Source organism: Triturus cristatus, chromosome 4_1 (assembly GCF_964204655.1).
Source record: "Triturus cristatus chromosome 4_1, aTriCri1.1, whole genome shotgun sequence".
Lineage (NCBI taxonomy): Eukaryota > Metazoa > Chordata > Amphibia > Caudata > Salamandridae > Triturus > Triturus cristatus.
In genome coordinates this window covers 1,270,369,156-1,270,392,362 of record NC_140585.1, presented here as the reverse complement: position 1 = coordinate 1,270,392,362, position 23,207 = coordinate 1,270,369,156, and positions in this window count along the sequence as shown.

The following is a 23,207-nucleotide window of genomic DNA, read 5'->3' as shown; positions in this document are numbered from 1 at the left end:
CACTGCGTTTAGCTGGAATATTTACCTAAATGGATTCATGGTTCTTGTGACCGTACTGACATTATTCTTGAAATGAATTGATGCGCCACTACTTGAAATAGATAAAGAATCTTCTTTTATCAAACCACTTGGTGTAGTGTCCTTCATTGTGTGCGCATGGCTGAATCTGTGTGAGTGCGTGCTGCACGATTACTTTACACATTGCCTTCGGGTGCCTTCCTACCTCGCGCCAAGCTACCACGTCGGAATTGGTGACCCCAGTTCTAACAGTTCTGAACTGGGCGTAGGATGTTACTGACCTCAGTCCAGCAGGAAGAGAGTTCCAAAATTGAGGGGCCAGGAATGAAAATCTGAGGCCACTGTGTTTTTTACGATTGAAAGTGGGGGTGGTCAGCAGGTTCAGATGGGAGGAGCGCAGTTCATGAGAGGGGGCATAGCGATGGATCCTTGACGAGATGAATGCTGGGCCGTTCCCGGCGAGGGCTTTGAAGATGGTGCAGCCCAGCTTGAACGCACAGCGTTTAGCCACCGGTAGCCAGTGGAGGCTCTTCATCAAAGGGCGGCCATCTTAGTGTTTGGGTTGATGAAAGATGAACCTGGCTGCTTGGTTTTGTACCAGCTACAAACAGTGAAGTTGGTATGCCGGGAGGCCTACACAGAGTGAGTTGGCATAATCAATTCAAGAGATAATCAAGGCCAAGATGGCTAAGGTCAAGGCCTCGGTAGTCAGTAATCTGCAGATCTTACAGATTCTGTTTAGGTGGAAGAAGCAGGCAGCGACCACTGCACTGATCTGGGGTTTCATAGACAAATCATTGCTGATTATAACCCCTAGACTTTTACAGATTCTACTGGGTGTGGAGGACTGCCTAGGTGGGGGGGGGGCAGAAATTAGAGTTCCAAGGGTTGGCAGTACCTCCAGTTAGAATCAGCTCAGTTTTATCAGGGTTAAGTTTCAATTGGTTAGCGTACATCCATTCGCTAATAAAGCTCATGGTGGATTAAAAGTTGGATACAGAAGTGTTAGAAGAGACAATTTCAAACACCAGCTGGAGGTCGTCAGCATAGTTGAAAGTTACAACTCTTCTTTTGCTTAAAGACCAGATCAAAGGTAGCATGTACAGGTTAAACCGGAGGGGCGAGAGGGAAGAACCCTGGGGAGCCCCACAGGTCAACTTCACTTTCTTGGCCGAGAAGTTGGCGAGGCAGACTGCCTGAAATCAGTTACAGAGGAAGGAAGAGATCCACTTCAAAGCCAGACCCTGGATACCAGTATTACTGACACGATTGATCAGGAGGCCATGATCGACTGTGTCAAACGCGGCTGATAGATCCAGAAGTACCAGGGCCTGGGTGATGTTTTTATCGGCCCCTCTCCCGAGCTCGTCCATGACTGCTAGGATGACTGACTCTGTGGAGTGTGCTGGTCTAAATCCTGCCTGTTGAGGGTCGAGGAACTGAGAGTGCTCAATAAATGAGCTAAGACAGTTCGCTACATGGGCCTCTAAGATCTTACTTAGGTAGGGGAGTAAGGAAATGGGGCAGAAATTACTCAGGACCAATGGGTCAGAGTTGGGTTTCTTCAGGATCGGGACCATTTCAGCATTTTTAAAGGTGTCTGGGACAATGCCTTGTTTAAGAGAGTTGTTCAGCAGTGAGAGGGGTGGGTCTGTACAGGTAAGGAAAGCCTCCTGTAAGATATGAGGAGGGCAGCAGTTGGTAGGGAAAACTGATCTGACTTTTTTGAGTAAGACTAAAAACTCTTCCCTAGAAATCAGGGGAATTTGGTCCAATACAAGAGAATTTTTGCATGTGATAGGGGAGGCAGTCGAAGGTGTGAGAGTAGGAATACTAGCTTTAATGTTGGCAATTTTCTCAATGAAGTAAGAGTTAAGGGAGTCACATAGTGATTGTGAGGGGACAGGTTTAGCCGTCACTCTATCTGGTTGTGCAAGCTTGTCGACTATAGAAAAGATATCCTTGGTCTTAGTAGCTGAGTTCATAATTTTTTAAGTTAAATAAGCTACCTTAGTCTGGAGGATGGAGTTTTTATAGTCTTTTAGCAGGGTTACATAAATGGCTTTTTTTCTGAGACGTAGTCCCGTCTCCAGCTACGCTCAGCTTGCCTAAGGGCAAGTTTTTTTTGTTTCAAATCGTCAGAAAACCAGCGTTGAGCATCCTGGGGGCACTTGAGTTTGGTTCTCTTAAAGGGGGCGATGCTATCACTATCTGATTCAAGCCATAGCTTGATGATCGATGCCTGATTGCAAAGGGAATCCTGTTCAGTTGGTAAAGTGGCCTTTAATAATGTGCAGAAATCGCCAATGTTGGCCCGATTCCAGTTTCTAGCCAGGTGATTGCCCATCAGGGAGGGTTTGCTTAGGGGGGCAGAGGCCATGGTGAATGAGATAAGGTCATGGTCTGACCATGTACATGGGGAGATTAATGGTTGCGAAATTTCCAAGTTGCAGGTCCGGACTTGTTCCAGAATATGTCCCTTTATATGCTTTATAACTGGCTGGGGCCCACAGTGGGTGCTGAGACTATGGACTATGGTCCACATCGAAGCTGCTGCCGACCTACAGTGATCACTTTATTGGTCTCCATGACCTGCCCGCCAGGCCTGACTCAGTGCCGCATGACCGCACCTTACCATCGCTTCTTGCCCAGGTCTGCTCCTCCCCGAGTACCCTAGGAGACGCATGAGTTTATGTCCTTCTCTCTTTGATAAGTTGTGGGTGCCCCCTGAGGCCCACGCCCCGCCCGAGATGCTGGGTGCACAACAGGAACCACCATTCGGCCTGTGTGTGGTGTCGTACTGAGTGGCTGCAGGCTTAACCAGGGCACCAAAAACATGGACAGCACACAATGTGTCTGGTAGTGGCCAGTAAAACTGAGCCATGCCCGGAGCCAGGGCTCCTTATTGCTTTCTCTCATGCTGGACTCCGCATACGCTAGTCCAGGCCATCATGATTACGTGCAAGGGGTCCCAACTGATCTCTCCCCTACATAACTGGGAGAGGTGGTCTCACCCTTAGGTCAAGGACATTACATTTCTCCTGTACCAGGAAATGGCAATAACTGAACACAATTCAACAGGAGAAAATAAACATTAGATGCACTTATACCTCATAGGCTAATGTCCGTTATAACATAACATTTATGGAACATTCTAACTTGGTCACAGAAAGCTGGAACTCGCCCACAGCAACTGGTTCAGCAGTCATCTCGGGTCAGCAGTACACACAGTCTTTGTACCTGTGGGAAGGCTTTGGGTGTGACCGCAGTTCATATTGACTCTGGCTGCTTCTTAGAGAATATGTCAGCGAAGATAGTGACGGGTCACCGCTCCTTCCGGATCTAGCACTTTCCTCTCTGACAGCGGGGAGCTCCAGCTCCGAGCCTTGGGAGGTGTTGAGGGAGGGCGCTGCACCTGAGTCTTCTGCTGTTGCATTTTGAGGTTCGTCACATTCTCTACAGGCACCTGGAGGGTGCACTGTGACGTCACACTCGGGTGAACGAGCTGCTGGAAACTCCGCACTTTCTTGAATTGCAAGACGTTGTGGGTTACACTCTCTTGGCCTCTTCGAGCAGTTACTTTGGTGCCCTTGACTTCCACTACTACCCACGGGTCTAGTTCAAATGATAATCGGAACTTCCCTCCGGGATGGCGGTCTTGTACCAATACCCAGTCCCCCACAAGGATTGAGCGTTCTCGAGCATGTCTTCTCTGGGAGGCCTTCTCATTGGTATGGGTTCTTCGGAAGTCAGATTGATTTGAGGGGTTAAGTGCATTCTCCCACACAGGGTGATGTGGGATAGTGTCCATCACAGTTCGACCGAAGCATAGTTTGCTCGGAGAAATACCGGTGGTGCAGTGCAGGGTGAGCCGGTACTCTCGTAAGGGATGTATGACGATCCAACGCAAACCAACACAACGCACACCACTACATCGCAGTCATTACATCGCACACACCGGTACATCGCATGCATTCACCACGCAAACCACCACATCGCACGATGCCTTCACACGCATGCAAAAGACATTTACAATGCACACAAAGACCACGCATTCCAGCACTCCGCAAAATTCTCCCTAACGGCCCCACCAAAGTCAGTACAATGCCCGACACTCACGGCAAAACAGTACCATACACTAACATAAACCCTAGGCCTAACCCTAAACCCTAAAACACTAGCATATACGCCCCCTAAGCCCTAAAGCCTAAAACACTAGCATATACACCCCCTAACCCTAAGCCCTAACCCTAAAGCCTAAAACACTAGCATATACGCCTCCTAACCCTAAGCCCTAACCCTAAAGCCTAAAACACTCCCATATACAACCCTAAGCGTCGACCTTACCTGGTTCCAACGTTGTCTCCCCTGCCGCCCGTGTACCCGCGCCTGCGTTCTAACAGCGCCCGCGATGCAATGGCACCCGCGATGGAACGTCGTGCGTAGTGAACGCACGTGGCGTAACGTCGCGTGCGTTGTGATGGCATGCGATGTAAACGCATGCGATGCGACGCATGCGTTGCGATGGGTGTTCCCCTCTCGTAAGAATTGGTACAAAGCTTGTTCCATGTTGCGGTTCTCAGCTAGGGAGATCTGAATGGTCTTGTTGAGGGTTCTCATGAGGCGTTCCACTTCGCCATTGGCCTGAGGCCATTGCGGGGTTATCCGGCGGTGCTTGACATTGTGGGATGCTAGATAGTCAATCAGTTCCATGCTGGTGAATGGTAGGCCATTGTCAGTATGAATCTCTCTGAAGAGTCTGTGTGTTGCCATGAGTTTTTCCAGCTTTGGAATTACTTCAGCCGCAGACGTCGTGGACACAATTTCTACCTCGGGGTATCGTGAAAAGTCGTCCACTACTACTAGCATATGTTTCCCTCCAGGGAGACTGCCGAAATTTGCGCTCTCCAATGGGGCGCCAGTGATGATTGGCGCAGGTCCATCTGGCAGGCTAGTCGCTAGGCAGACGGGACATTGCTTCACAACTGCTTCCATCTTTTGGTCGAGTGCGGGAAACCAGACCTTCCTCAGAAGTCGTTTTTTTGATTTGACAATCCCTTAGTGGGCTCCGTGCGCAAGGAGAGCGGCTTTGTGAGTCAGGCCTTCAGGTAGCATGAGGCGTGGGCCCCTAAAGAGGCAGCCATCGGTAGTCACAGATAGCTCCTGGCAAACTTGGTACAAGGCTTTCAGGATCGACTGAGCAGTCTCCGTATGGAGTGGTGTTGGATTTTGCAGCATTTTCCAATCGCACAATACGACTGCTTGGATTGTGTTCTGAAGACAGTCACCTTCCTTTGTGGCCTCTATCACGTCTTCTAGGGAGATTGGGAGAGGTCGGGATCTCTCTACGACCACCCTTATATAATCTTCCATGGTGGTAGCTTCTGCGGCCTCTGGGAGTGTGGCTGGTTGAGTTTCTTGATAGGAAGTCTACTGGGTTTCTTGTGCCAGGCCGATATTTGACAGTGAACTGAAATTCTTGCAGTTGCAAGACCCACTTCTCGATCCACGGGTGAGGGCGTGACGAAGAGCCTCGAAACAGCGGAATTAAAGTCTTGTGGTCAGTGAAGACTGCAAATGGGTGGCCATACAGATATATGTGGAAGTGTTGACAGTCCCACAGGATTGCGATCGCTTCCCTCTCGATCTGTGAGTATTGCTGCTCTGTTGGTGTGAGAGTTCGGCTGGCATAAGCCACTGGATCCCTCTCTCCGCATTCTTGATGCTGGGCTAGGACTGGGCCCAGGCCGTGGTGACTGGCATCCACTACGTGCTGTGACTCTCTCTTGGGATTGAAATAGACCAGTGTGGTGTCCACAGAGAGGGCTGCCTTGGCCGGTTGGAACGATTCTTCCTGCTCGGATTGCCATGTTCACGGGCTGGTGGCTTTGGTCAAGTCTTTGAGCGGGCCTGTTAAGTCTGATAGATTCTTGATAAACCGTTGTAGTAGGTTACCATGCCCAAAAAGCTGTGTACTCTGGACACTGAGGTTGGGGCTGGTGCATCCTGGAGGTCCTTCACCTTGTCCGGATCTGGGCCGATGCCCTTATTGGAAAACCAATAGCCCAAAAAACTGATGTCTTTCCAGAGGAAGTCGCACTTCTCTTGGTGTAATGTGAGCCCATTGTCTCTGAGGCGGGAGAAGACGGCATGGAGACGAAGGAGGTGTTCTTCCAACGTGGGAGCGTGCACCAGAATGTCGTCGCTCACATTGAGCCCTCCCTTTAGCCCATGGAGGACATTTTTGATTATGTTCTGGAAGACTTCGGCAGCGCTAGAGATCCCAAAGTTGAGCCTGGTATACCTCCAGAGCCCTGTGTGAGTTGAGAATGTAGTGATGGGGCGGGAGTCTGGATGTAGAGGTGTTTGATGGCCTCCTGTACTGTCTTAGAGATTTTGTAGAACCACTTGGATCCTGCCAGCTCACCGATGATATCATCCACGGTCGGTGTGAGTTGGCGTTCCCGCTTTATCGCTAGGTTTTGGATTCTCATATCTACGCAGATGCGTAAAGCATTGGGCTGTTTAGGCTTCTTCGCCACGACAATGGGGGATACCCATGGCGTTGGTCCACTCACCCGCTCGATGATGCCCGTTCTTTCTCGGAGATGGAGCTCGGCCTCCACCTTTGGCCGTAGATGGAAGGCAATTCTTTGGTGCCTGAGGGCTATTGGAGCTACCGACTTGTCGATGTGTAACTGGATGGCTGGTCCTTTCAAATCCCCAATCCCCTCCAACAATGGCATGAAATCCTGCAGTAGGCGGTCCAGATCATGTTCGTGTACATAGAATGCGAACTGGATTAGGTTGAGATCTTAAGCGGTACAGCAGCTAATTAGGAATCCTGACCCTTCTTGTGACACGTAGACCTTTGCGCGTTGGTTGGTAGCGTTATGAGAGAGATAGGCTTGGAAGACGCCACACAACTTTAACGGTGAAAGGTTGCCGAATGCATATACTTGCACATTGGTGTTGCAGAGTGCTGGTGGATTGGGTAGACTATGGTAGATGTTAGCGGCCATGAGGTTGATGGTGGCTCTGGTGTCAATGAGCGCGGCGACGGAGTGGTCTTCGAATCCAACCTTGCAAATCTGCGCTGTTTGCAGGGTGGCTGTGAGCCTATTCAGCATCCTTACCACGTGAACAGTGTCCATGTCGTCTTCATCTATGTCGCTGTTCGGGGAGTCATCCAGGTGCGGTTCGACAGTACGCACTTGCTTCTGTGAGCCCTTGGGCTGTCTTCTTTGTGACGAGCAGCAGACTTTGAGTAAGTGATTCTGTTTCCCACACTCACTGCAGGTTTTGCCGCTTGCCGGGCAAGCTCCGTTGTGAGGGTATGGCCCTCCGCACCACCCACACATGCGACTCTGCTGCCTTTGTTTGGCTGAGTGCGGTGCCGGCTTGGTGAGCTTCGGTCTGTTTCCTCGCATCACCATGTGTGTAGCGTTAACTGGCTCTTCCTTGCTAGGTGCTGAGGGGATAGGGTCCATGTGAGCTGCTCTCACTTTGGACAGTTCTTTGGAGCACCCTAGCGATAGGATGTCCCTCATGGGCATGTTATGCTCGAGCAGGATGCATTCGAGCACCTTGGATGAGGCGCACCCTTGGATGAACTGAGCTCGGATTTCGTCATCTTCGTCTGGGAGGGTGCCTGTGCTTACCAGTTCTCTCAGACGCCCGTAGAAGACATCTACAGATTTTTCCGGTAGCTGCTGAGCTTGGTGAAGGAGAAACCGCTCATAGTCAGGGTTGGCATACGGTTAGAAATGTGCGGGGATAGCATCACGCATGGTGGCGTAATTTCTCAGAGGTCCGGCCTCCTGTACTGTCTCAGAGATCTTGTGGATGTCAGCTCCTCCCGGGTGAAGGAGCATGGGCCTTCTACGTGGTACCGGGTTTTCTACAGGTTTGAAGTAGGTCTCCAGGCGCTCAACCAATGCCTTCCAGTGCGCTGCTTGGGACGGGGGAGGGTCCGTGATGGTGAACGGCTCTAGCGGCGGGACTGACGTCATGGTGGAAAGTGGAGGGTTGCGTCGGTTGTTGTCTGGTTTAAACGCTGTGTTGCCGCAGTTCTGGGCATGCTTACAGGTAGTGGTACTGTGGCACTGACTTGCACATGCAATGATATGGCTGTGTCCCTGCACGACCTTGTAAAGGTGCTCTGGCAGGGTGCTCAGAGGTGTGAGTATTCTGGAAGGGCTGCTGACAGAGCGGGTGGTGCCTGTCTGGGCTGTGTGGGACAGCTACCTGTTCAGGCTGCGTGGTTGCAGGGCTGCTAATTGGTCCTTCCTTGCAGAAGTACATCAGAGCAGGAGCTTGGGTAGCAGGTGCTCGTGGGGACCAGGCATGTCCCAGGAAGCAGATGGCTTGGCAGTGCAGAAGAATAGGCTAGCCACTTGGAGGCCGCTGTTGGGGGGGCACGCGTACTTCACCATGATGCAACTCTGATAGGGGGTGCTGCAGTGGATTGCCGACGGCGATGCTGTACATGGCTACAGACGGAGCAGGTACCGCTCAGAGACAGCAGCAGGGTGGGGGCTCTTACCACTCGTGATCCGTTGTGTGTAGATGCGCAGAGCCGCACAGCTCAGAGGCGGCATATGTGTTGGGCGTTCAACTCCAGAGATACGATGTATGGCGGCCGCCGCAGCTGCTGGAAGGGCGGTGATGCAGTGATGTGAGGGCGTCACGCTGGGTGGTCATAGCACCGCAGGGACAACGGCTGTGGTCAACTACTGTTTTTGTGCTGGTAGGTAACAGGCGGGGTACACCATGGGGTGTAGCCGCCTTATTGCCAGTGTGGTGTCATACTGTTTGGCTGCAGGCCTAACAAGGACACCCAAAACATGGACAACACAATGTGTCTGGTAGTGACCAGTAAAACTGAGCCACGCACGAAGCCCCGGGCACTTTATTGCTTTCTCTCACGCTGGACTCCGTGTACGCTAGTTCAGCCCATCATGATTACATGCAACTGATCTCTCCCCTGCATAACTGGGAGAGGTGGTCTCGCCCTTACGTCAACGACATTACACCGTGCTCCCTGCTGTGTTGGGTCTTCCACATCAGAAGACACGACCTGCCTCTCCTCCTCCCACTGCCTGGAGACAGGTGCCCAGCATCAGGGATATTACTAGCCTATAGGGTGATGGAGGCAGCTGCTCAACTACTGCCACCTCTCTGACGTCCGAGTTACACTACAAAACCAGAAACTCATAGGGCTGCTCGTGCCGGGACACACCAAAGCATTTATAGGTCACCAAGCAGGCTCACAATGATAAAACCATAGACACATAATTGATGTCTTAACCAGACTCATGCCAGGGTTCATAAGTTCTTCCTCCGCAGACACAATCGCCCACATGACCGGGGCTGCTCATGCTTCAGCGCCACTGCTACAACTAGCATGTGTAAGCGTACCCCATATGCAAATGTTTTTCATATGCTCTTTGCTGGACACACTGCCCTGACACCTTCCTTGGCTGCCCGTGCTGCTACACCCTGTCACATGCTAAGGCACATGCAAGTAGACCATATTTGATGGTACTGTTGTCAACACTCCCAAGTTCTCAGTGGCCATAGTGGAGATGTCTCTCACGATGCTACTTTCAGCCTCTGGCGGGTGGCATGCATTACGCTGCCAGGCAAGCTTTACAGTTAGGGTGGACTGTTCCCATGAGGAGCAGGGTCAAGACTGATTTGCATATGGCGGGATCTAAACTGGGGTGCCATGGTGAGCAAAAGAATGATGGATTTAACCCAGATCTCTTGACTGGGGGCGAATGCTTGATTTGTTCCGCATTTCGTCCATCATTTGTGTGTCTTTTGCTTTCTTGCCCTAAGTGTGCCAGGTATCACTGTGCCACTGGATTCAAGCTCAGGGGTGGCTCTAGGGCGGTGCGGTCGGTGCCACTGCACTGGGTGCTGACTGGGGTGGGGGTGTCATTTCTGCAAGTATATTATCATTTTGAAAGCACCGGCTGCCGCGTTCCTAGCCTCTAGCTCCAGCAATTTTCAGGCATCAATTAAAACGTCAAGATAACTCTGGCAAATATTAATCTTCCTGGAAAGAGACCGAGGTTTGTCTAGTGGAAGTTGTGACTCATCCTAAGGTAGCACAGGGGGTTAAAATTCCTGCTGCTTAGATTGTGTACCATGCAGATAACAAAGTCCATATAATGTAAATAAGTCAGTGGGTTACTGCTTCTGTAAGAGAGCTCCTTTTGTTACTTGTCGTTTATAAGTCAAAATCATAATATAGAACATTGAGCTATTAAATATCATCAAAGATCTGCATGCAAACTGCAAGGTATATGTTAGAGCTATAAGTTTTTTTTGCCCAGTCTTTCACTATCCTAATGTTGCCAAAATGGTTCATTTGGGTAGAAAACAATTCTTATTTTTAAAGAGAAATCCTACTAATATTACGTTACTTTTTTTTAATTCAGAATTTTTGCATTTCCAGAATAAGGACTCAAACTGTATTGTCTACCAGTATCGCTGACATGTCACTCGTACACTCCACCTTGTAGTCCTATCTGATGTAACATTTCCTATACACTGATTACACATATAGGATTTTCTCTGTGCAATGTACGTGTGATGTTAAGTGCTCTGACACCTTACACTGGTATAAGTGGTGGCTATAAAACTAAATGAATCTGAGAGACAGTGGTTATGGAGACTTGGGGGGCAATGTTAAAGGGTAATGGCGAGTGAATCCGTGGCAGTGGTGTTCATTGGGGGGGTGCCAACAAACATTGTCACACAGGGTGCCACCAGTGTTAAAGCCAGCCCTGTCCAAGCTAGATTGGCTGAAGAGGGTTAATACCCTGAAACCTGTCCCAGGATGCTTGTTGCTGGTCCAGGGAGGATCTGGCTTCGCAGTTCTAGCTGGAGGGTTCCCATGAGGAGCAGGCAGAAGTCTGATTTGCATACGGCTGGGTCTAAACTGGGGTGGCATGTTGAGCAAAAGAACAATGGATTTAACCAAGATCTCTTGACTGGGGGGTGAATGTTTGATTTGCTCTGCATTCCGTCCATCATTTGTGTGTTTGTTACAAAAGAAATCTAGACCAGTCTCAAACTAAATCAAGGGTGTGTCTCAGTCCTCATGCTGTTCAGTCTCTATACCGCAGACATTGGCTGTTCATTTGCAAGGGCAAATACAATCCCACTGAAGAGTGGATCCAACAGGCTTCCTATGATCCTGTATGCGGATGACTTGCATATCCTGGTTCACACAAAAATGGGCCTGCGGCTTGCCCTCAATGAGCTTCAAATCTATAATACAGCATGCAAGTTGATGGTTAATTCAGAAAAAAGTGATGAATTTCAGCAGTTATAAGAATAACATGAAACGAATATGGGGGCTGGTGAAACAAACCATCTCCCAAAATCCAACTACAATTATCCTGGAGTGTGGTTTACTGATACACGCAAATGCAATGTTCATCCTAAACACATCATCAGGAAGACTGCCAAAACCGGTCGGAGGATGCTTGTTTCCATTCCAGGGAGGTCCTGCCTAGCAGTTCAGGCTGGACTTTTCCCATGGGGAGCAGGGTCAAGATTGACTTGCATATGGCTGGGTTAGAACTGGAATGGCATGGGGAACAAACAAAACGATGGATTTAGACCCAAATCTCTGTAAAGGGTGAATGTTTGAAATTGTTCAGCATTCTGTCCATCAATTATTCGTTTTGCATTTGTCACCCGAGTGAGACAGGTATGCTCAGACATGGGTCCCGTGCTCTCCATGTTACTTGAGTCAAGCTAGCCTGGCTGATTAGGGGTGAAACCCTAACACTGGTCCCATGATGCTTGTTTCCGATCCAGGCAGGTCCTGGCAGCTCGGGCTGGACTGTTCCCATGGGGAGCAGGGTCAAGACTGACTTGCATATAGCTGGGTTTAAACTGGAGTGGCATAGGGAGCAAAAAAAAGATGGATTTAGGCCCAGATCTTTGTACTGGGGTGAATATTTGACATTGTTCAGCAATCTGTCCATCCATTGTTCTTTCGCATTTGTCATCCGGAGTGGAACGGGGATGTCCATACGTGTGTCCTTTGCTCTCCATGGCACTGGAGTCAAGTTAGCCTGGATGATGAAGTCTGAAATCCCGAAACCGGCCCCAGGATGCTTGTTTCTGGTCCAGGGAGGGCCTGGCCTGGCAGTTCGGGCTGGACTGTTCCCATGGGGAGCAGGGTCAAGACTGATTTGCATACGGCTGGGTTTAAACTGGAATGGCATGGGGAGCAAAAAATGATAGATTTCTGTACTGGGGTGAAAGTTTGACATTGTTCAGCATGCTCTCCATCAATTGTTCTTTTTGCATTTGTCACCCCGAGTGGGACAGGTATGCCAAGATGTGGGTTCCGTGCTCTCCATGCCACTAAAGTCAAGCTAGCCATGCTGATACGGGGTGAAACCTGGATACTGGTCCCAGGATGCTTGTTTTCAGTCCAGGGTGGACCTGGCCTGGAAGTTCAGACTGGACTGTTCCCATGGGGAGCAGGGTCAGGAGTGATTTGCATATGGCTGGGTTTAAACTTGGATGGCTTGTAGAGCAAAAAATACGATGGGTTTTGGTCCAGATTTCTGTACTGGGGTGAATATTTTATATTGTTCAGTATTCTGTCCATTAATTGTTTTTTTTTGCATTTGTCTCTGTGAGTTAGACATACAATACTTGCTCCTGTTCTGCTCCCAATCCCCGCGTGACAGCAGATGTGTCCATGCATTTCTTTGACTCAGCTGAGGAGGCATGGGACTGGATGGAGTTAACTGGGTGTCACGATACTTTGATTGCTACTGAATTACACAGGAGCAGAATGATGCTAGTTCCCAATGCCCCTCTCAATACACCACCGCAACATTTGTACAACTACTTCTTGCAGATATTTACAGGGGAAGGGGATGGGAAAAATAAGAGACAGACAAAAACTGTGGTTTTCAGTCCTATGGGCTTCGCGTGCGCTTTACCATCTGCTGTTCAATTGGATAATGTTCTGGTCCCTTTTTGAGTAGTGTCTGAAACTGTAAACAACAAAAAGTCTAAGCTTATATGCAAAACTATTTTCTTACCACAAATATATGTCACAATAATTTAATTGACTAAACTACAACTCATTCGTACTCAAACAATTCTTGGTAAAGCTCCTCTTCTATATTTTGTTGTAATCTTTAATGTAACACTTCTTCTTTAATAGGTTTGTGTTTGTGTAAGCATTATTATCGACAATTCAATGTCTTTTTACTTCCAGAGGAAGTACTTGCGTGACTGAAGATGTAACCGTACACTGGATCAGGTGTTCCTTCGACAAGCCTCCGTGCTGTTGTCTGGTAAGTTTATTCTCTTTTATTTCATGTTTAAGTTTTCAATTCTGTTTATAGAGATAACTATTCTTAGTTCTTTAATGCAGAAATCTTTGACAATTTATTTTTGGGTGAATTCATTTGCCTTTTTAAAACTTAAAAATAACCTGTTCTCTTTTCACATCAACAACCGGACGCGAATGGGCGTCAGGCTGAACAGGAGTTACTCAGGACCTTTTTACCTAAGAGAAAAGAAGTCCGCCGTAAGCAATACGCGTCCGGTTGACAAGGTTATTTATCTTTTCCTGTTTTCTCCTTTGACGAGATGTTTACCTTAAAATCAAATACTCGTTTCTTCTGCTATGGCAAGTACGAGCCTACTTTGTCAATAGCGAGATGATTCCTTTTAAACTCTGAACATGCACAATAACTGCTACTCTAGAAATGAGTTATTTCTGTAAGTTCCTGAAGTAACAACTGACGGCGACTTCGGCGCTTCTACCCTGACTAGTCTAACCGACGGAGAATTTACAGAAGCCTCCTACTCTGGAATCTCTTCAGGTGACGTGCACGGTTTAGAACCAGCGTGCGCTTCACATTCCAATCATGATTGGAAGGAATATCAACTAGTGGACTACTGAAGGGGGTGAGCTGGCAGGCATCTTCAAATTCCAACGCTGCCAGCTCGACCTCCATTTTCCTATACTCCCCAAGTACCAGTGCTTCTTAGGAAATCTTTCTCCAAGAATACTCGCTGTGGTAGGGCGATTGGTGGAAATCCTCCTAGGGATTCTGACACCGGGCTTGCAGTGTTGCACCCTCCGCCCGCTGCAGCAACGTGACCTGGGTGCACAGCGAGGGGCTTCACCTGCAGATGCTGAAGGCGGGAACAGCTCCCTTCACAGTCTGGCTCTGCACAGAACCTGGAACAGGTAATCCTAGAGAGACGTCAGGCCTTGCAGATGGCATCCACGATGCAAGACCACGCTCCAAGCTCGGATCCAGATGTGTGATCTGTGAAATCCTCCAGTGATGATGTTGCCTCTACCATGTGGCCTTCTGGAACTGCCCCACCTGCTATGACTCCCCAGACTGCTAACGACCTTCTGTAATTCACTGACAGCTATCACCCATGCAATCCAATCTGTTTCCTTGTTATCTTTTTCATTCACATATTGTAATGCTTGTATATGCGCTAACCACACTTGTATTGTAGCCAGCACTGGCCGATCCAAGGGAGGGTACCAGCCATCTTAGTGCACAAGTGGTCTGTGTAGTTTGGAACACTGTTGTTATATGTACGCTTATCACTTTAGCTGGTATCTCTGCATCCTACAAGGCGGTGGTAATGCAATTTTGGCTGTAGCATCATCCCCCAGTGCTTCCTTTTGGATGTATGACACAATCATGCATGCTATTACAATGCATGCCATTACAACGCAGGCAATACAAAGAACACATTGTTACCACATGTTCCATTACAACGCAAGTCAGTACAATGACTTGCCATAGGGAATCGCTGGACTTTGGAATAGTAAATATTGCTATTCCAACTCCAGTCTGTGCAACAGTAGGAAAGGTGTTGGATTTAAATTCCAACAACACATTCCCTAATGCAAGTCGTTGTAATGAATTGTGTGGTAATGGAATGCGTGGTAATGGAACGCTTGATAACAATGCGTTTGTTGTATTGCCCACGTTGTAATGGTGCTGTGTAGTTCTGGCTGAGTAGTAAGGCTGTTTCCCCTCACTTTTTTCAGCCTGCAAGACCGGTAATTACTGCTGATAGTTTGGCAGTTTGGTCAAATACCTGTTGTTCCTCTGCCCTGAGGATGTTCAATGTTCTGTTTTTATTTCTTCCCACAGTCACGGCTGATTGCACAGAAATCCCCTGCCCCTCTGATCGCCCTCATCCACCAACACTGCAGTAAACCCTACCCCTCACAGACTAGACACATATGGGGTTTCAGCACGCTTCCCACATGACACACACTAACATCATCATGTTAAATATGAGGGGCATGCATACGCCCTCGCACCGTTATGCAGTATATTCCTACCTTAAACACAGATCCACACACATTGGGCTATTGCAGGAGTCACACTTGGCAATGGTTAAAGCCCACAGACTTCAGTGGAGGTGGCAAGGACAAGTGTTTGCTACTGACTATTGCTCCTATGCAAGAGGTGTGCTCATCTAGACTGATGGTCGGTTTGTCTTAATACACAGTCACCATGGCCACCACCTTCTGTTGGGGTAAGTATATGCCCCAAACACAGACCAGACTATGTTTCCACACACTTTACCTAGCAAACTGTCCTGTTGGATCAGGAGCCCTTGGCTTCTAGGAGGTGACTTTAATTGTGTTCTCGATAAAGCTTTGGACCGCTCCTTTCCCACCCTATCACGCACGTTGACCACATCCAATGCCCAGGCTCTCCGTGACTGTCTCTTACATTGGCAACTTATAGACATATGATGTGCCTGCATACCTAACATGCCTGTATACTCTTTCTTACTCCTCACCACACAACCTGAATGTTAGACGACTGAATTGTGGGATCAGCCAGCCTTCTCCCAACTATCCAACAAGCAGACTACTTAGGGCGACACACTCAGACCACAATCCTCAATTCCTATAACTAGCATGGGAAGATAGCATACCTACCATACCTACATGGTGCCTACAGCCCGCAGCACTAAATTATCCCCCCCCCTTCAATGCACCCCTAGATACTGCCACAGCAGATTAGTTTAAGTTTGACAACAGCTCTGCCATTGATAGGTTGATTTAATGGGATGCCTTTCAAGTGACCATCAGGGGACACTAATTAGGGCTGACTTGGAACATATGCAAAAATTAGATGGTGACATCACGAACATTGACCGCACACTCCTACACCTTGAGATTCACTCGGTAACTGACCAGAGATATGCTCAACAGCTGGCAGAGGTGCGACTTGAACATGCCTCACTGCTGGAGCAGCTTTGTTGTCTGAATTACACAGAACACTAATCTCACACCCAAGCAATTTCAGATTGTGCAGGCCAACTTCTGGCATGGATGATACGCCAGGATCAGCCTAGGCAACCTATTTTCTCACTGAACTCCTCTACAGGTAACCTCCTATACACCTAGCACAAAATACATGCAGAACTGACGCATCATTACACCTTGCTGTACAAATCCATTGCGGAAGTCGATCCATATAGCCTTGAGGCCTTCTTCTCCACACTCCACTTACCCACTATCACACCTGGGCAACGTGTTGAGCTGGACGAGCCTATAAGGCTCACTGAAATCTGTGAAGCTGTTAGAACCCTTGTGACAGGCAAATCCCCAGGACCGGACGGCCTACTGGCCGAATACTAAAAGGCCTATGCACTTGTGTTGGCCCCTCAACAATTTACCCTGTACAAAGCATTCCTTTCAGCCTACTCTATACCTGAGTCATTATGCAAGGCATTGCTCATCTCCTTACCTAAAACTGATAGAGACCACATGACACTAGGCTCCTACTGACCCCTGGTCTTACTCAACACTGATTATAGAATCTTGGCCACGGTCCAAGGAGACCGCTTGGCGCCCTTGGTCCCACTGCTAGTCCACACTGACCAGAACCGATTTGTTCCAACCCATAACAGTATGTTGAATCTGCAACAAATTTTCGGGGTCTCAAAGTGCTCCACACATCACTGGACACACTCTGGATGTCTGGTACTAGACCTTAAGAAGGCCTTTGATTCGCTTGAATGGAGTTTTCTGTTTGACACCTTGCCTCACTGTGGTCTTGGGGGTTGCTTCCTTCATCTGATTGCGTTACCTTACACTGCACCGTTAGCTAGCATCAAGACAGGCTCCTATATATCAGACCCCATCTCAATAGGCAGGGGCATCCACCTGGGATGCCTGTTATTCCCCATTACTCTTCTCACTTGCCATGGCTATTCAGGCCCAAAGCTCGGAATGGGGTATTCTGCAGGGAGACAAAACCCACACAACCTCTTTGTATACTGATGATGTTCTCATGTATATCCAGGATATGCGATCTGAACCTGGTACACTAGCCCAGACACTCAGCGAATATGCTGCCGTTTCTGGACTGCGGATTACTTGGGCCAAATCATGCTTTTGTCCCTTTATCTCTTCATACCCTAACCCCACCTTTGTTCGAGTGATATGGCAACCCAGTATGTTTCGCTACCTAGGGGTCAGAGTGTACCATCAGCCAGCTGACTTGTTAGACTGTAACCTGGTAAGAGCGACAACTGCCATCAGGTCCTATATGTCGGTCCGGGCGCACACGTTCGCTATCTGTCATGGGTTGCATAGCTTGATATAAAAATGGTGGTTCTGCCTTTGCTACTCTACTTTTTCACTAATCTGCCCCTGCATGTCACCCTCCCTTCTTCTGCTTCCTCAAGAGAACCCTGAGAGAGTTCATCTGGAACAAGTCCACTGCAGGGTGTCACTATCGAAACTATATTTTCCCACAGACCAAGGTGGGTCTGCAGTACCAAATATGGAACAGTACTACCTTGCCTCTCAGCTACAATGGGTGACAGGGTTGCAGCTCTCCTGCACCGCCACATTGTCCATGGCCTGGATCCACTCAGTGCTACTCTTACTCTTTGACCCTTGCACTCACAAAAAACCACCGGAGTCACTCCTACTCATGGTTGCATATATGTGCTACAGTCATAGCCTGTACCTTACACCATCTACTACTCCTTATTCACCAGCTCTACCATTGTTGTGCATACCCAGAAGCAGTACCCACCTTTGCCTGCGGGGCGCTCTGCTTGGTGAGAAGCTTGACTAGACATCCTGGAGGACTATTGAGATGGTGCATTAGTACCATGTGACACTTTAGTGAAGGAGGAGGGACTACACCATCACATGGCAATACCACTCACATCTGTGAGGTGTCACTGGGAGGTGGATCTAGCCTGTCCATGCAAGGACAAGGCGTTGTCTTCCATATTGGAGGTCCCAGTCCGTTTCCCTCGGAACACCCGCTTCCGCTTCATCCACAACTACATAATTCAAAGGACCTACTTCACACCCGCTAAGGTTAACAGATACTTTCAGCGAGCTGACGCTCAAGGCCCCAGATGTCATTTACCAGATGCCAGCTTCCTTCAAATATTGTGGTCTTGTCCACATCTCACCACTTACTGGTGACACGTAACAACTCAATTGACCACCTGCACAGGCCTTGTAGAAGTACATACATGGGAGACATAAATCTTGGGTCTCTTTCGCAGAAGCAAGAGACAAAAGATCACTTCCTGCTTTCTTGATTTGGGATTCTTGGTGGCTAAGCATTTAATCACAAGACACTGGAAATCACCTGAGCTTCCTCCTCTGGTGGCCTGGAGATAGTCCCTCCTGGTGTGGACCTAAGCTGAAAGTACTGCATTCCAGGAATAAGACGCTCTGTGGTTATGCGGGACTCTTATAGCTGCTAACGGGGACACTATACAAAATTAGCAACACTTAGACCATGCAGAATTTGCAGCAAGAGTGGATGAACTGGGTGCCGAATCATAGCTTAACACACTACTGTTGTATTTGGGGGTGTTGGGGGATTGGGGAGGGCTGGGAAGTCCCAAGTTGAACTGATTTGTCCCAATGTTCTTTTTACCCCCTTTGTTTTTCTTTTCCTTCTCTCGTTGATGTATTCATTTATTGATGATTTTGAGATGAAGTTCCCCCTATGTCTATGCCACGTCATGAACCCCGCAGTAAGACATTCACGAACGCTCAGTAACATCCCCTGTACATTGAGACATCCATGCCTATATACCTGTGTTTGTGCCTTTATGCCTGTTTATTACTGAATGCAATACTATTGATGTGTGACGCACTGTATGTTATTATACTGCCTCTTATTGTATTATTACGTGTGCTGTCGAGGTAAAATTGGCAATGTCACTGGTCTTGAAATGTCGACCACTTACCCATGTAAATGCTTCTTTTAATACAAATAATACATTAGATTTTTTTTTTAATTGACAGATGCCTTCCCATAATGTAGCAAAGGAGGAACAGGGAGTGAGTACATTCTGTTCTTTGTTTCTGCAACGTGTACGTTTTGAAATAAGCATTTATTTTTTATTGATGCTATCTTTCAAGTATTATTTGTTTCTTTTTCATGAGAAATTGGGTTGCTGGTTGAGGGGGTGTGAGCCCTTCTCCAGCAAAAGCCACAATCCTTGTCAGGGTGAAATACAAATGTCACTAAATTAACCTGTGCTTAACCCTCTGGTAGCTTGGCACAAAAGCAGCCAGGCTTAATTTAGAGGCAATGTGTAAAATATTCATGCAGCACTCAAACAGTAATAAAGTGATAACACAAAACAAGAAAAATCATACACCAGTTTAGAAAAATAGAATGACATGTAATAAACTGTTTGAGACCAAAACAACACAAATAAATCAGTAGAACCAGAGATATGAAATGTTTACGATTTAAGGTAAGAATAGCGTCTAAAAGCACTTTTATGATGTAATTCTCAATTGCTTATTAATTTCTAACAACTTTTTAATTCCCACTGCTTTAAGTGATCCTTGACTTACACCAGTTTGCCCAGTTTAAAACTTTACAGTGGCCAGGCTTTTATCTGTTGCTAGTGTTTACATTGATTACACCATCACTTCTGAACACTTTTTTCACCGCTGTGGTCAAAATTTAATTTCACCCTGTGATATTACTGCTTGTGGTTGTTTCCTTGTTTTGTGGATTCATGTCACTGCCTACACAAGTGAGTAATTTACCCCATATTCCATAATCTACTACCATGTTTTGCGGGTAAATTTTTGACCTCTTTTGGCTTCTTGTGTTTTTTAGATTTCTTGTTCTAGCATCACCTTAATAGATTTCCTAGTCTAAATAATGACCCTTGAAAAGTTTGGGGTTGAAACCTAGTTGACAACCCTGGCAATGAGTACATTGAATTGATGAAATGTTTTCAGCTTATTATAGAGTCACAATGGAGTCGTTATTTGTATGACACCATTGTATTGTTCCATTGTTGTTATCTACACCCTCCTGTGCTGGTTTTGGCATTGTACACCATGTGAATACTGGAGCACAGTTCACTTGTTTATTCCATGTTGATATATTTATGCTTTATCAATTACATATGTTGTATAACATTAGCTTTTTGGGTGCATCGTTTTGTTTTAATTGAGATGTGAAATTGTTATTTCCGCCAGGAACCACTGTTCTTGCTACCTTCTAAAGTCCATCCCAAAGAGTTCCATTCAAGGTGGAGGTGGCCACATGGAACAGAGAGAGCTTTGTGGGTGGTCGTTGCTGTAGCACACAGCAGGTTGAGTTCCCCAGACTATACTTGTGGTAGCATTACAAGTATGGTCGTTGCTGGAGCTTCTCATATTGGTGGTCACCGCAGACTGGCAATGCTGTAGTGTGATGTGTAGATCTCACATTGTCAGTCGCTGCTGGCGGTTGCTGTTTTGCAAAGAGTAGAGTTCACCAGAGCTTCATATTGAAGGTCGTATGGGCAACAAGATTTTGGTGCCAATGTGTAGCGTAGCACCCAAAACTTCAGATTTTCTCCTTTCTTCTAGGAGGAGCTCAATTGATGCAACACCAAGTGTCCATGACCTAGGAGGCGCCTCTTGGAGATCAGGAACTCACTCCAGCGAAGTCCAGCAATGCTCAGGCAGGTCTAGTTAGGCCCAGTGCGGCAGGTCAGCTGGGTAATTGAAGGGAGACTTCTGAAGCTTGTTGTGTCTCTGTAGATCATGTGAGAAACTGGTTTGTTGGTTAACTGAGCTGTGAGCCCTGGTCAATCAACAGCCACAATCCCTTGCAGGGTGAACCACAAAAAGAAACTAAATTAACCTGTGCTTAACTGTGGGTCGCATCGCACAAAAACAGCCAGGTTTAACTTAGAAGCAATGGGTAAAGCATTTATGCAGCAAACAAACAGTGATAAGTTAAAAAAAGAACACAAGAAAATCCCCAAACCAATTTAGAAACCCAGAGTACATTTTAATAAATTATATGACTCCAAAATTTAAAAAATCCAATCAGTAGAATCAGTGTTATGTATTCCTAAAGTTTAAGGTGCAAAATAGCACCTAAAAGATTAAAGCACCAACCGCGGACATCTGGTCATGCGAGACGGGGTCAAAGTCAAAAGTTAAGGCTGACTGTGATGGAGAGTTGTTCGAATACAAGACGTGGATTGGACTCGGGCAGCGCTTACCTTCGGACATAGGACATTTTTGTAAGAAAAAATGTCTGTGAAGGAAGAAGTTCAGCGGGGCAAGGTTGCAGGAGGGTTCGAGGAGGGAGAGTTGTCGTTGGATAGCCGTGGAGCAAAGCCACGGTAAAGATGTTTACCTTCGGACTTAGCTGCCAAGATAGAAGTCAAAAATCTCTGGGTGAAGCAGAAGGCTGTAGTTGAAGACAGTTCCACAAAGTTAGATACCCCTTTTGCAAAGGGCCACTGAAATGGATTTGTTGCTGTGGAGATCAATGTAGCAGGAGAAGCCGCAAAGTCAATCCAACCGGCAATGTACTTCGGGCGGATAGACGAGCAGATATGTCCCAGTCTCCTCCTAGTTCTTGGAGTACTTTATGGCCAAATTTTGTCCAAGTCCTCTGTTTTGGAAAATGGCCATCTGGGCACATTTAGCACCACAACCAAGGGTCCAGGTGTTAATGGAGACCTCTTGGGGGTTTGGGACTCATTCAGGCTGAGTCGAGGTGCAGGTTCAAGATGGTGGGAGCCTGATGTGTCTCTGTGCCGCTGAACAGAAGGTCAACAAACTGGCCCTTGAAATCACTTCTGCCAATACTGGGTGCAGATGAAGATGCAGGGCTCAACAACAGGGCTGGCCTCTGAAGGTCCAAGGCAGTCTCTAGGCAGCAAAGTAGTCCTTCCAGGTACAGCAGCAGTCTGGCATATTGCAAAGCAGGTCACAGCATCAGACATTACTCTGAGAGTCCTTCCGCAGATCCAGTAGTGAACTGAAGAGTGGTCTGAAGATCCTATTTTTATACCCTGGTGCCCTGCTTCTAGAAGGTGGTAGAAGGTTCTTGGAAGGCTCTTTGAAGTGGACAGAATTCCCTGCCTCCCCTGCCCAGGCTCCACACTGACTACAGTGACAATATAGGTTTGTTAAGCCTATTGTAACAAGACTGGACACAGCTTATTCAGGTGCAAGTGGGGTTGTGCTCTACTTCGTCCCCCCATCCTGCCAGCGATGGCCGATTGAAGCACAGCTAATCCCATTATTGTGTGACTGTCTGGGAGGAATTCATAAAGTCTAACTGTCAGCTACACCCAGTCAAGGGACCCAGGATAAGCTGCAGTCACACAGGGCTAAGGGCAGGAAAAAGCCAACTTTGTAAAAGTGCTCTCCATGCCACTGGAGTCCAGCTCACCTGGCTTATGGGGGATGAAACCCCGAAAACGGCCCTAGGATGCTGGTTTTCCAGTTCTGGAAGAACCTGGCCTGGCAGTTCGGGCTGGACTGTTCCCATGGGGAACGACTAATGTGCATATGGCTGGGTTTAAACTGGAATGGCATGGGGAGCAAAAAAACGATGGATTTAGGCCCAGATCACGGTAGTGGGTTCAATGTTTGACATTGTTCAACATTTTGTCCATCAATTGTTGTTTGTGAAACTTTATTGCTTTTTCAACAGTCACTAGAGCACCAGCACCTCCACTCTCCAAAGTTGCCAGTTACTTTTGCTGCCACAGTGTGGGAATGCATTTCCTGCAAAACGACCTTTGGGTTTGTTTTTTAAAGTATTCCTGCAGCATGTACTCTACCTGTTGGTATTGAGGCACTTTGCATGAGCACAAGTTACATTGTTCAGGTAAAC